Below are 16,005 nucleotides of genomic sequence, written 5' to 3' on the forward strand. Positions count from 1 at the left end.
AGAGAAAATGACACATAATTCTCTCTAGCAGATGAAGGAGTTTGCAGGTCATTTACCATTGTTTGAGCAACTCATAAGGAGGAAAAACAAATTCTTCGTCTCATTAATCAAATTGTACCTAATTCAAGATTTCCTCCATAAGTAGTTATGACCGAGGAGGATCTCAAAACAGTTCTCCAAAGTTTACCATGCCAAAGGCAAAGTTCATTGAAGCTTAGGTTATGAGTATTTTAATTTTGAATGTAAAGTGTTTGAGTTTCATGTGGAACTGCTTATGTATTGTTCATTTTTAAATTGTAAATAGAAATTGATTTACCATAGAATCCTCTTCAAAATTAATTCCTCAATTCAAGTTGGAAGTTAATATTTTCATGGGATTGTTTCCCTTAAAAATGTGGATAAGGTCCAAGTTTGGTGGAGTTGAGAGATTTCATCCTCAAAAATCTCGTAAGTTTCTATTTTTATGGATTAAGAGAGTTATTTTCTCCTTGGAGTGTGGATCTAAGGAGATATTCTCTCCTTTCTTTATGGATCTCAAAATAAATTGTAAATTCTCTTATGTACTCCTTGTTGAAAAAAAAAATTCTTTGAGGGGGAAGAGAGAGGTTGCTAGAGGGAGCTTGTTGAGAGTTTTGGAGAGCTTGTTTGAGAGAGTCTTGCTTAGAGAGTTTGTTGAAGAAGCATTTGTTTTGAGAACCTTGAGAGATCAAGAGAGGATGTCTTTTTGAGAAATTTATGCATTGTATTGGCCTTGAAAGCTCTTTGGTAGTAGAAGGCAGTTTTGGGATTCAATCCTTTTTGTAGACATTGTATACATTCAATCTCTTTTGAAGAAAGACAATAAGGTGATTCGACATTTGGAAGCGAATTCGAAGACGTAGCCCAAAGGAGGGAGTGAACTCCATTATCATCTTTGTCTTGATGCTTCATGTTCCTGCTTGATTAAGATATTTTCTATGCATCTTAAGTTACAAGTTTATGTTGAATTTTGTATATTTTTGGGACAAATTGTAACTTAATTTTACAAGCCCTTACAATCAATTAAAAGGACTTTGTGGAAAGTTTTATGTTCTCTAGTTATCAAATAATGAGTCAGACAACCTTCTCAAGTCAACCTAGAGAGGCCCAATTCACTCATAAGATGCCTATATAAAGAGGAGCTCGCTCCCGTTTGAACACATACACAACAAATTATACTTATGATCCTAGCGAGAAAAGAAGATGTCTGATCCAAAAATAAGAGGTGCGAAATTCTTAGGAGGCCATTGAAGTTGTGAAAGAAACCTTTATTTTTAATCTCTGCCATCATTATCTTCCCACATGTGTGAGTTTGCTTGACAACCTAGGGTTTCCTTCATTCAGATTTTACAGAGATATTGTTTGGGGTTTGGCTGACTCATCACTTGGAAGGTTTCATCTTGGGTCAAGTTCTTGGAAGTCTTCTGTTAATTGATTCTATAAGAAGATATACCGATGTTTCCCCTTGTGGGGTTTTGCCTTGGCTTGGAGCATATTTTTGGTGTTCTTGTGTTTGCATTGTGATATTCTTATTGGAATTTGTATTGATGATGAACATAACTAAATGTTAATGATGTTACCCTAATCCAAATCTCAAAAGAAAGTGTCAAATATTAAAGAGAAATCAAGTTATATTTAACCTAACTCTCTGCCTTATATTTCTCAATTCAAACCCCCCAAGCGAGACTCACCATGTGGTTTTTGATAAAGCATTTAGGTATATGAAACCCAAATCCAAAATCAAACATTACTAAATTTTGATTTGGTCTAGTGAGAAGATCCATTCATACTGATATAAAGAGACTGGATTATTCTAGAGAAGAGTTAATTTTTTTTTTGTTAACAGAGGAATCAACAACTGGAGCAGCCTCGCAACTCGCGTTACACAGGGTTGATTCTGAGAACTACCACTATAACCCCTGGGAAACTGCGCCCGCCTCTCTCCACAGCTCCAGGTTAGTCGGGGGGGAATTGAACTCGTGACCTTTAGTACGGAACCCGCCTTTCTAGCGAACTTCACCACAATGTGATTACCAACTCGCCTACCCCCGTGGGGCTTAGAGAAGAGTTATTCAACATAGCAACTTAAGATCAATAACTACCCAAAATAACAATGAGGCCTGAGGGATTGGATGTAATTTTCCACACATAAATATGAAACCAATAATGAATGAACGTACTTGTAGGGAATTTTAGATATCTATAGGAAGGTAATTGTCATGCTTTTTGATCTAAATATGTTAAATCAAGTTGCTATTAAGTGAAAGCATGAAAAAGCTCAGGGTTAGCTCTGAACTTGATAATTAACATCATAACAAAAAGCATAGCATAAAAAATAGGGGAAATGAGCCCTAAAATAAAGCATAGTCACCATAAAAGGAGAAATTGAAAAAATAAGTATAATATTATCAGTTCACCTACTTCCTCTACTTTTAGTGAAGCCAAATGACCATCATAGATGCTCTTAGCATGTGATCTATTACCTTCTTATATGTTAGAAATATGTAAATCCGTGGCACTGCTTGGATGAGAATTTTTTACGTATATGACTCCAACCCTTGTTAATATTTCAAATCTAGATATGCAAATGAAAGTACCTATAAAAAAGGTAAGGAGGAGAAGTTAGATGAGATAAATAATTAATAAAATAGAATAAAAATCATACCATTTCCTTATTCCCAGGTAATAGAGTAAGACTTTCTCCTACCGCTCTACATGAAAAATGAGAGTTTCTGGTCTTTCACTCAAATACAAACACAATGGTCAAGCAAAGACAAATACTACATGATTTCTTTTCATGGAAAAGTTTCTTATTTCTTATATACCTTTATGTATCTCTTGCTTGAGTAAGACATACAACACAAATATCAAACAAATTTTGTTGTGTCACCTAAACCCTTACCATTTTGAGCTATTTGCTCCAGATAGTTGTTCCACTTCAATGTTTGAATTGATAATAGTTGTCCTACACATATTCATGAGACCAATGAGGTAAAATTAGATTAAATTTGACCAAATATTAAATTTAAGTGCATGAATAAATAATAATTAAAAGGAATCAAGTGCATTAATACCCGAATGAGATTCTCTTGGTTTCGAGAATAAATTATTGGAGTAGTTTAACCTTAGAGCAAACCTCCCTCCACTCGATGAAGCAACAACCCTGTCAACATTGACTTTGTTGTTGCTCTGTTGGATCAATGGTTTTTTGCTCCAAGATAATCAAAATCCTAATTTATTATCTACTGAACATGGCCAACCACGTGAGGTGGAAGCTCTCATGGACCCTCCGAACCCCCCACATCACTCTCAATTACCCAGTACCCAATCTATCCATTATATAAGAAATATTTTAAAAAAAGACATTAAGATACATAAAAAACAAATAGCAAACATTCATTCATTCATTGATTCGTAAATCCACAAAATATTTCATCTCAATAAATTTCAGCTTAAAAAATATGTTTACATAATATGAAAGAAGGTCGTGTACATAAAGAAGCATATAACAATTATTCATTAACATATAACATTCATTCATTAATCGTAGATACAAAATACTTCATCTATTTTTATTTTTTATTTTTATTTTTATTATCAAAAATATGTTTTCATAATATGGTATGTGATGTTTCTAATGATATAACTAGTACACTCATTTATTTTTCCTTTTCTTTATTTTTGATGGACTCGTCGTGTACTCATGACATTGTCGAGGTTACCACAAGAGGGGTGGATCATCAACTATAACAAGAAAGAAATGCTAAATTAATATTTCTTATGATTATTCATTAATAAAAATAGCATTAGATTTTTCTTTACGTTGTGCACTAGTCGACACTGTTGGAATGGATGCCTTGTGCTCCCCTTTTGGTATAGGATCCTCATGTATGATACTCTTTGCCATTTAAAGCTGGGTCATGGTGTCTTTATGTTGTGGTGTGAACTCTGCCAAAAAATCATATACAAGAAAGAAAAGGTTTTTTGATTAGACAATGTAAGAGTTAGAAAACAAACATTCATAATTGAACTTATGAAATAAAAAAACACTTTAAAATATGGTTATTACCTGATATATCTGAAGATGTTGGTTGAACATGTTGATCATATCATTAATATCAAGAGTTTTTTTCTAATGGAAATCAAACAAGAAAGTTTTTCGTTCGTTTTAACCACAAGCTTATTGACTGTTATGATTGGTTTGGGAGACATGAACAACTCATCGTCATGAAACCAATTAGGATCACTAAGCACTTCTTCAGGAGCATTTGTGGACTGCTATGAGGATGGTGCCTTCCCCTTATCACACTGTTTATCAAATAAGTGTAATTTGTAATTTTATTTCACCATCCTCAACTATAAACATTCAAAGGTTGAATTTGATGAAACATTTTAGATCAATAAAAAAATCCAATTTAATGAGTTAGCTCAATTGAAATGGGCATAATTTGGGATAGAACCATCATGAGGTGACTAGACAATGGGCTATAATATTATTTTAATTGAATTGACTTGGATTTGTTGTATATTAGGAGGCCTAGTTAGTAGTACTAAGTGAGTCAATGGTATATTTCAATGAGAAGCCTTTCTTTTGTGGAACATGATCTTTTCAAATGGATAGTTGAGTTAATTATCACATGAGTTAAAACCATTATGTAATTGAAAGGGTAACATGAAGATGAACAATATAATCACTGAAAATTATAGGATTACACCCTTAACTATTCATTTGGAAAGTTGATTGAGGAATCACAACTAAGGGAGTAGTTCAAGGAGAAGAGAAGAAGGCCCAAGGCAATGAAGAATCTAGCCATGTAATACCCTCCTCCCACATCTACCCAAGGAACTGACCAGCCGAGGTAAACATGTGATGAGAGGCCATTATGATATGATTTGACCTCCTAAGTCACGTTAAGGACGTGGGACCGATAGGAAGTGACACCATACAAACATTCAACATCAGCATTAGGACCCTCAAGAACCAATCCAACACATCAGGAAGCTTTCCCTTGGGTCCCACTAAAATTTTGGACAACTTGACCTCTAGACGTTGTCATGCTATGGGAATGTCGACGTCCAGGGACCTCTGGACGATCTCACAGGCTTGCAAGCCAGCGTCTAGGACTCTTTTGCTCAGTTCTGTGCCAATGTCCTTGAGAAATAAGCCACATTTTCAGGCCCAGAGCCCAGGTCATTGCCCATAATTGAATGACACCTTCAGAACAATAAGATAACATGGAAATAATAGTACTAATGCAATTATTTGAATAAAACCTTGACTAGACCCCTACTAGCCATGAAAGATATTTTGTCAAATATATCCCGAATATGTAATATACAAGTGTAAATAACAGATCTGAGCATAGGGGTCTCATAATTATTTTAGATTCTCTATGAGGCATTGTTTCCTTATCACTTTAGCTGCAGTTTCATCCATTAGGCCATAGATACATTTCTCATTCATATACAAGTAAAAACATTATGGGAGCCATACATAGCCATTGTCATCATACATATTCATAGCCAACATAATAACAACATAAATACCATTGACACAATAGCCATAAAATCCACATATAAACTAGTATAATACTCATATAAATACAAGGAAAAATAAACTATTATTGATGATGCAAAATCCAAATCCGGGATGGGACTTCCATGTTCCATTTGACTGTAGAATGTCTGAGCCAAATCTCTCTTCATCCATTCACCCTTGTGCCATGTTCCAAGCATGAATGTGGGATCTCATAAAACAGATCAAACAAAACCATTAAGGGCTTCCAGAGGCTAAACCACCTCAACCCATCAAACAATGATTCCACCTCACAGTCAAACATCACAAAACCATCATCAGATTGGTCTCTACCCAAGCCTTCTAGGGGTCAAGAGCGTCTGTTCCAACAAAGGATTTCAGGATTAGTAACTCAACCAACAACTACCGTCAAGCTTCCAGAGTGTTTATCCAACCAAGGCTTCCAGGACTAGTAACTCAACGCACCAAGGGCTTCTAGAGCATTTGTCCAACCTAGGCTTCCATGACTAGTAACTCAACCCAAGTTGTTATAGGATTTCCAAAGCGTTTGTCCAACCAGGGCTTCCAGGGACTAATAACTCAACCCAAGATAAGGAAACATGAGAACCAACTAGAAAAACACATAAATGAACCCACAACACCATGGCTATCTAGGAAATGGAAAGGCTAGGAAAATCCACTGCCAATACAAGCAATCCTCTATGCCAATGACAAATCATGACCAAGAAACCACATGCACGTGCCATGGATGCCAAAACTAGTGAGGAAAACATACATGCAACTCAGTACCTGCAAGCAAATCCTGTTGTAGCTACTGATCCTGATTCCCTCTTGTGCTTTCCTGCTCTTCCTTTGCCTTCTTTCTCCAAAAATCCAAGTATGCCACACCCTCTAAGAGTACTCCAAGAAAACTCTAAGTATCCAAGAGTATGAGAGAGAGAGAGAAAATAATCAGAGATATCCAAAACTGAATTGATAAATGGTTCACTAACCAAGTCTTGCACACTAATCCTCAGAAGCCTTTTTATCAATAAGGCCTATATTTTCTTTATTTTCCATTATTTTCCTTCATTTCCTCCTCACATGAAATGTGTGACCTTTCACCTTCCTTTTCTCCTATTTCCAATTATTTTCATAAATAAATGCCAAATAATGGGTCTTGCATTTCCAAAACCTTTGCTATAGCCTTTGCCAATTTATTTTAGCCATAATAAACGAAATGAACACCCACACTAGGATGTCTTGCCCAACATTCAGCTTGGAATACATGTCCCATCAACTGTGGCCTTATATATTTTTACATGGATGTGTAACTAGGGCTATTACAGAACCCTCCCCCTTGGGGGAACACCATCGTCGGTGTTCAATGACACCTATAACCAACAAGACCGCTGAAACAAAACATACTGCCCATGGAGATTTATAACATAGTTTGTTGTAGTATTTACAATGACCATTTGCTAAAACATGACAAACATACCATTTACTGGAGCTTTATAACACAACTCACTAAGATATTTACAATATAATTAGATATACACACATACACATTTGCTTCACCCAAAAAATAATCATACTGTCTATGGAGCTTTATAAATCTAGCTCGATACAATATTTACAATAATACACACATATATACATATGCACATTTTCTCAACCAACAAATAAAAGGATATGATGCCTGCATCCAAAACAAGGGAATCCATAGGCTCACACCTCCACCCTCAAAGTAATACCAGGTTTCACCACCTTCCCATAAAGTCTAGAATCCACTGCAAAGTCAAAGCTGCATCAAATGTCTAGCGCTACAATCCAGCGCCACTTGTCCTCTCAGTGAAAAATTATTTGTTCATTGTTCTAGGGTGCTCTCCCAATGTGCATTTGATTCCATCTGGAAATGATAATGACAAAAACAAATATATCCCAGACCTTCCCTTCTCTACTACACAGTCCTTCAGGCAATCTGGTCACCCCTTTCGTGTAGTGACTCACCTTCCAAGTTCCGCTGGCACCCCCCATCCTGGGTAGTCCATCCCTCGGCAAGGTTTACTTGCATCGGAAGATACAAAAACCAAGGCATATCCCTGCCTCAAACCATCATATCGGTTATAGCATGCTCATGGAAATCAATGGACACCATTAGGTACTAGTGTCCCACAATGGCCCAGCTCTTGAATGCTTTACCAACATACTGCTACATTTTCCAATTCCTTTTTATGTCGTTGCTAATGCTTTCTGTCAGTTTTGACCACCCAACTGGGCATTTCATGCTTTCCTGTACCAAGCACATAATTTCCATTAGATTCAAAATAAATCGAAGTAAATTAAAATCATACCTCATTGGTAGCTCGTCAATAAGGTACACTTGCAATTCTGTTCGCTTCCTATCACAACAAGGCAAACTAACATCTTTGACCAAATCATCATGTATAAACATATCTTATGAGGTTAGATCAAAACAAAACCATCATAGATCAAAATCATAAATCACATGTAACCATCCTAAACCAGAATCATATATCACATGTAATCATCATAGACCAGAATCATAAGTCGCATGCATAATAAAACTAAAATAAAATATTGATACTTATGCTTTAATCAATCCTTAGCTTCTACCTTTTTCTTTATTCCGTATGCACTTTGGATTGGTTTCCATATCCGACAAACACCCATTGCCTTATCCTCAACCATGTGCACATACACATAGTGTGCATCACACACACAAAACACACAACATACAACACCATGCAATACATGCACCTACACCTGACATACAACACATACACCTACACCCAATGTACAACACAATACATACATATATACACGATGTACAACACAATACATACATCTATACTTGATATACAATGCCACACAATACATGTACCTACACCAGGCTTACAACACAACACAATACATGTACTACATAGAGTACAACACAACGAGTACACATGTCACGATACCACAATTGCAAAATTCACATACATAGTATCGCATGCCCGTAACACAATGTGTATGATATGCGCATAATACCACATGTACACCAGTATCATATGTACAACATGTACACAACACCATCTGCACAACATGTGCACAACATCATATGTACATGACACCACCTGCATAACGTGTACACAATGCCACATGTACATCGTACCACATGTACAACGTGTACACAGTACCATATGCACAACATGTACACAACACCACATGTACATAGCACCACATGCACGAGATGTACACAACACCACCCGCACACAATGCCACTTGTACAACATGTACACAACACCACATGCACACAACACCACTTGTACAATCATGAACACAACAACATATGTATATAACACCACATGTACAACATGCATGCAACACCACATGTACATAGCATTGCATATCCAACATGTACATAACATTATCTGTACATAGCCCTGCATATCCAAAATGCACACAACACCATATGCACACAATGTCACCTATCCATCATGCACACAATACGATATGTATATAACACCACATATCCAACATGTACATAACACCATCTATACTCAACACTGCATATGCAATATTCACACAACACTATCTGTACCACCCTGTACATAACATTGCATAAACAACATGTAAAAACACTATATATACACACCATCGCATGCATACAACATCACAGATGCAACATGTACAACATATACAACATATGCACAACAATAATACCACACATAAAAAAACACACTGTCTCTACCAAGCAACCTTGCTTTTAGTGTCTCTTGTCATTCATGCTTATCCTCACATGTCGCAAAGCACATTGTTTTCATTCTGCTGATGTATCCCTCGGTATAGCCTACCATAACATAGACATAATATAATCACATAATATCAAATCATAACCACATGATACTGACGTCATAGATTTTTCAGGGCTACTCCTGCCAATTGATTCCTCGTAAGACCAGGAACCTCTTTATTCCATTCACCTACATAAGAAATCATTCCTCCACAATAATGATCCTTAACAACCCTATCGGACAATGACATAGATACATAGATACATATACATAAACATTAGCACAAAACAATCATTATATTAAACAAAGTCTTTTAGTAGAAATCACATGAGAAAATTGTTTGGCTAACGTGTTTCGAACCAACAAGTGTGGTTCATCATCAGGACCAGATGAAGGGACAGACCATGGCAAAGGCTTAAATAGAGAGCAATGTAGAGACATAATTTCAAGTAACGGCTATATTTGAACAATTTTGTTTAAATTATAATATTGATTTATTAAAATATTAAAAGCAAATATTATTAAGTAACGACTATATTAAATGGCTAGTTTTTGAAAAATATTTAAATAATGATAATATTTCATTATTTTATTAAAAATATTAATAGGTAATGGCTAGTTTTTGAAAAATAATATTTAAATCAATTTATTAAAACCAAATATTACTAGTTCTTGAAAAATAATATTTAAATAATGATATTAGTTTATTAATTTATTAAAATATTAATATGTAACGGCTATATTAAACGACTAGTTTTTGAAAAAATATTTAAATAATGATATTATTTCATTAATTAATTAAAAATATTAATAGGTAACGACTATATTAAACGGTTAGTTTTTTGAAAAATAATATTTAAATTAATTTATTAAAACCAAATATTACTAGTTCTTGAAAAATAATATTTAAATAATGATATTAGTTTATTAATTTATTAAAATATTAATATGTAACAACTATATGAAACAACTAGTTTTTGAAAATTAATATTTAAATTAATTTATTAATTTAAGCCTTTGCCATGGTCCTCCTCTTCATCTGGTCCTGATGATGAACCACACTTGTTGGTTCGAAATGCGTCGGCCAAAAAATTCTCTCATGTGATTTCTACTGAAAGACTTTGTTTAATTCATTATGGATCATAGAAGCTTGAATATAGAAATCATTATATTGTTAGACAACGATATGCATACATACACATGTATACATATAAACATCAACATAAAACAATAATGATCTAGTTAGTCAATAACATACATACATACATATGTACATGAAAACATTAGCATAATCATGATCGCAACGTAATTACTAGATATCATAAGGTCAAGGTTAAGAGAAATCCCTTTATGCGTGCAACACATGCACAACATCGAGAACACTAGTTCCCAACATAGCCAAGGCATATGACGCCTCAAATCCATTCACCTTACCTTACTTGATTACCTTTCCCATGACTATCTTGCCATTGTCCATTTACACCAATGGACCCAACCAATCCAACTAGTTGTCATACTCTTGCCTTCAATTGCTCTTATACATGCATCAAGCTTCTTTCTGAGTATTTCATTGCATATTGGATTTCATTAATCTCTCCTCAAACTCCACTAAATTTCTTCCTTCCCAACCAATTCCCAAGACTTAAAACTTAAAAGGAAAGCACAATAAACAAACAAGAAGAAAAACATGAAAATCAATAACCATACGACACTGCAAACGAAGTGGCACGGCCTTGCAGTAGACATAAACAAAACTGCAAATCGAGCTCAACAAATCACAAAATACCAAAAGCACAAGAGTAGCAACAAATACCATGTCTCAATCCCATGGTTCCTAGTGCTTCCAAAGGAAAGCTCAACCTGATCCTTTTTCAAGATTTCATGGCAGTCTCTTGCCATGCAATCCCCTGCATCGTACTACCATACACACATAATTGTTAGTGTATATGAAGATATAAAAATATACCAGTTATCTTACCTTGATGTTCCAAGCATGTTGCTTGTGACTGAACACATCCACGTGATCTCTCAAGGGACTTCAATTCCCTTGAAAAATCCACTAGTAACTAGAGACTAGCTAATATACCTGTCACATACAAGTTCATCAATCTAGCACATAACCACATAATGTCAGACAAGATTAAGGTTAAGAAGACTTCCTGTTATGCAAGGCACTCGTTCATTTGGAATTAAGGTTTCCAAACATAGCTAGATGAATCCTTTCTCAATTCCTTTCTTTTACATTTTTACCTTGTTGCAACTGAGTCTTACTATGTACTATCACATAACCCAACTACTAGTTATGTAAGCAAATCAAATATTACCTTGTCATGCTAATACCGAGCATAGTACTGCTCACACACTTCAACCACATGTTCCAAATATAAATACAATCATATCTATCAATTTGAAATCAACCTTTACCAAGACTAACAATCATGTCATAATCCATAGTCAACTCATAGTCATTAGACATAATGCTACAATTGTAACCTACTACACTTAAGTACATATCAACTGTCTCAACACATATGTGTTAGTACAATCATCTTAAAGCAAAATCATTCCTTTATGCAATCCTATATACTCATATCATGCAAGAAATCAAACATTCAACAAACCATAAATGTACCATGTTAGATAAATCAACTAGACGACATAATAGACACTAAACACTTAGACATCAAATAGACGACATAATCAAACAGTCAAGCACCAAATATATGACATAGGAAAACTCATACCTTAATGTATCTCAGGGGAGGCTATCTTGTTTGCACAATCAAGCTATATTAACACAATATAACTTCACAACATATCAATTCAACCATAAATAAAGTCATGATATCCATAACAATAACTAGCTAACATGTTCACATCATAAGCTCATAAATAATTATCATTCATACATAATAATCAAATCTGCATAGTAAGTCTAGATTAGTATGACATAATATCACAACATATTAACTCATACCTGAATGTCATAACCCTAACCATCTGCATAGGCCAATACAATTTAGCATGATACATACAACATCAAGATCTTAATGTAATAACCATCAAGCTACTAGCATATAACAACAAGTTATATATCATGCTCATCAACAACATATAACATAATCATCAAGTTAACTATCGTATAACAACAACAAATTAACCTATAACATACTTAACAACAACATATAACATACCATCAAGTTATCTAACATAAAACAACAAGCAATGCATACAACCATAGGTTATTATCATTCATGACTATCCGACACATGTGCATATGACTATACTAATCAACTAGCATCCATTATGTATGTGATCATAACATCAATAGACATGTACATAAACCTAATGTATATAAACCTAATGCATATAACAATCCATTAACTAACATACCTACATTCCCAACATACAAACCTGCATGACGACATGCTCTTACCTCGAGATCCAACGCTGCAACTTCACTTTGATGGTTTTCATCTCTTTTTTTATCTCAGCCAACACATTAGCACCATAACATACCAATACCATCATGATGACCTAATTGCATACAATGAACTCACAATGCATGTCTAACTTACCATACATGCATAACCATAACCATAACCATGAAAATGCATGCATAATAACATAAGGACACTGACATGCATAACAAATGCATATACAACCATACACTCATGATGACACATGCCACAACAATACCATCAACTTTCACATGGTGGCATCACTACAACCATGATCAACACCATGCAAATGCAACAAGCACATGGACTACAATCATAAGGAACTCATGTGCAATCGACAGGAATGCATAACCAACACATAAACCATCCATTCTGAGGGGTGAACCATGCTCTAATACCACTCTGTAACACCCTCCTCCCATATCTACCCAACCAACCGGCCATCTAGAGTAAACATATGACAAGAGGCCACTATGATATGATTCGACCTCCTAAGTCACTTTAAGGAAGTGGAACTGACGAAAACACACGATACAGACATTCAACATCAGCATTAGGACCCTTAGGAACTAATCCAACACTTTAGGCAACTTTCACTCGGGTCCCATTGAAATTTTGGACTACTTGACCTATGGACGCTCTCATGCTATGGGCATGCTAGCATCCAGGGACCTCTGGACGGTCTCATGCTATGGGCATGCCAATGTTCAGGGACTACTGGATGCTCTTATGCTATGGGCATGACAATGTCTAGGGACCTCTGAATGCTCTCACAGGCTTGCAAGCCAACATCTAGGGACTCTTTTGCTTAGTTCTATGCTAGCGTCCCTAGGAATTAAGCCACATTTTCAGGGCCAGAGCCTAGGTCACTGCCCAAAATTGCATGACACCTTCAAACAATAAGATAACATGGAAATAGCATTATTACTGCAATTAATTGAATGAGACCTTGACTGGACCCCTACTACCCATGATAGGCATTTCGTCAAACATATCACGAATATGCAATCTACATGTGTAATAAGCATATCTGAGCATAGGGGTCTCATACTTATCTGAGATTCACTATGAGGCATTGTTTTCTTATCACTTTAACTGAAATTTCATCCATTAGGCCATAGATACATTGTTCATTCATATACAAGTAAAAACATGATGGGAACCATACATAGCCATTATCATCATACATATTCATAACCAACATCATAACAACAAAAATAATAAGGATACAATATCCATGTCATCCACATATAAACCAGTATAATACTCATATAAATACAAGGATAAATAACCTCTTATTTATGATGCAAAATCCAAACTTGGGATGGGACTTGTTGGATACCTATATCAATAGGTTTCATATTTCATGATTGGCAAATGCAAGTGCCAAATATGCTCTGCTTTGCTGATACAAAGATCCCATATTTCCAAGAGAAGACAAGGTATGTACATAGCTTGATGTTGACTCAATTTTGGTGGATGGTCCAATAGCCTAATCTGGATCATGCCATGTTTCAATTTTCTGTTGTAGAATAGAGAAAGAAGTTTGTCCAAACTGTTTAATCTTGGCAGACCAATAGTTAGGCAGAGAATTAAGGTTCCCAACCGCCTAATCTCGGGCCTTGGAAGCAATAAGGGTAGTGCTAGATAGACAATCAAAAGAAAAAGCCAATGGAAAAGAAAAGGCACATAAGGGTCTGCAAGTCCAAGTGCACCCTCCAAGAAGAAACAAAAAATGCTAGGCAAGTAGATGGGTAGGTAGATGGGGTTGCAGAAATGTCATTCCTTTCCAACTGAATCTTGCTGGTCAAAACAAGGAAAGCATCAATGGATAGAAAAGCTCCTCTTCTCTATCACTTTGTTGTAACACAATGGAGCATGTCTAACTTCCTTTTTCCCTTTCTCATATTCATTACTAACATCCCTACACCAGTGGTGTTCATGAAAGAATTCAAGGTTTTATGTTGGTTCTCGTTTCCTTTAGAGCCACATTTCTTGTCTAAAAATTCTTTTCATTTTGATCTACTTCCTATACTAAGTTGATTTCATACAAAAATTTAGTGTTTCACCCCTTCCCCCACTCTTACTAACCCCTAACTTCTTATTATCTAAATCCCCTATGTTCCCCTTTTCCCTACTATTATAAACACTATGGTGTATAAACCCCAAGCATGCTATAAATAACCCTTCCCCTTTGGCACTATAGCCATATGTTCACAGTCAGGGATTAAATTGACATCTGGTCACTTTAAGAACCCAAACCCTACCCCTTGTCCCCCTTCAGAAGTTATCCAAACCATTAACCCCTTCATTTGCTAAAAGACCTTGTAAAAACCCCATTTTTACCCCTAACCCGCTCTATTCGCAAAAATACACAAAAAACCCACTTTTTCCGACTTATCCAAAGTATGGGCGCAATATACATTTTCATTTGAAAAATACAATGAAAACTATATAACTCCGCCGAAACCCAAAGTCCCGCCGGGCGCGTTTTTCAAAGAAAATAATATTTTATTACCCCACCCGCTGCCGTATCGTCCGCACAATTTAGCGATCCGTCAACCGTCGGATCGGGCACCTTTGATCAGACGGCCTGTATGCATATCGGGTTGGGCCCGACGTCCGTAAGATAGCACCCGAGAAACTGTCAGAGGGTGACGTCAGGCCTCTGCCACGCGTCGCCCTCACAATTTCTCGGGTCGCCCTCTGACAAAACAGCGACTGTATCTAAGGCGGTCCGAGAAAAACCATTACCCCTTCTGGTTTACCGCCGGTCCTGCTATGCCTACGTCATCACCACGTCAGGCCCACGTCAGTACTACCTCGCCGCCGCGTCAGCACCCTTGTCCGCCACTGCTCTGATCTATCTGCCACCTCACCATCCCCGTGGACCACTCATAGCTTGCCACATCACCCGGTGACGTCATGCTGACGTCATCCGACCTTGACCCCACCTGATGATGTCATGCTGACGTCATCCAAAAAACGCGCCAATATTCCAAAAAATCCATATTTTAGCCAAAAATTTGCGTTTTTCCCACTTTTTGCGAAAACGACTATTGTTCTCCTTGCATGCATTTCACGACCAAACCAGTGCCAACCTGCAGAACTCGACTCAGAAACCGTGGGCGCATCCGTCATAACTGCATTTGGAACTGTTACCGGCAATTCACAAGGTATTTCTCAAAATCATTCCCCCGCACCTGGTTTT

This window comes from Pinus tabuliformis, chromosome J (assembly GCF_031772625.1).
Source record: "Pinus tabuliformis cultivar Carrire ecotype Pingquan chromosome J, CPIR1, whole genome shotgun sequence".
NCBI classification, from domain to species: Eukaryota; Viridiplantae; Streptophyta; class Pinopsida; order Pinales; family Pinaceae; genus Pinus; species Pinus tabuliformis.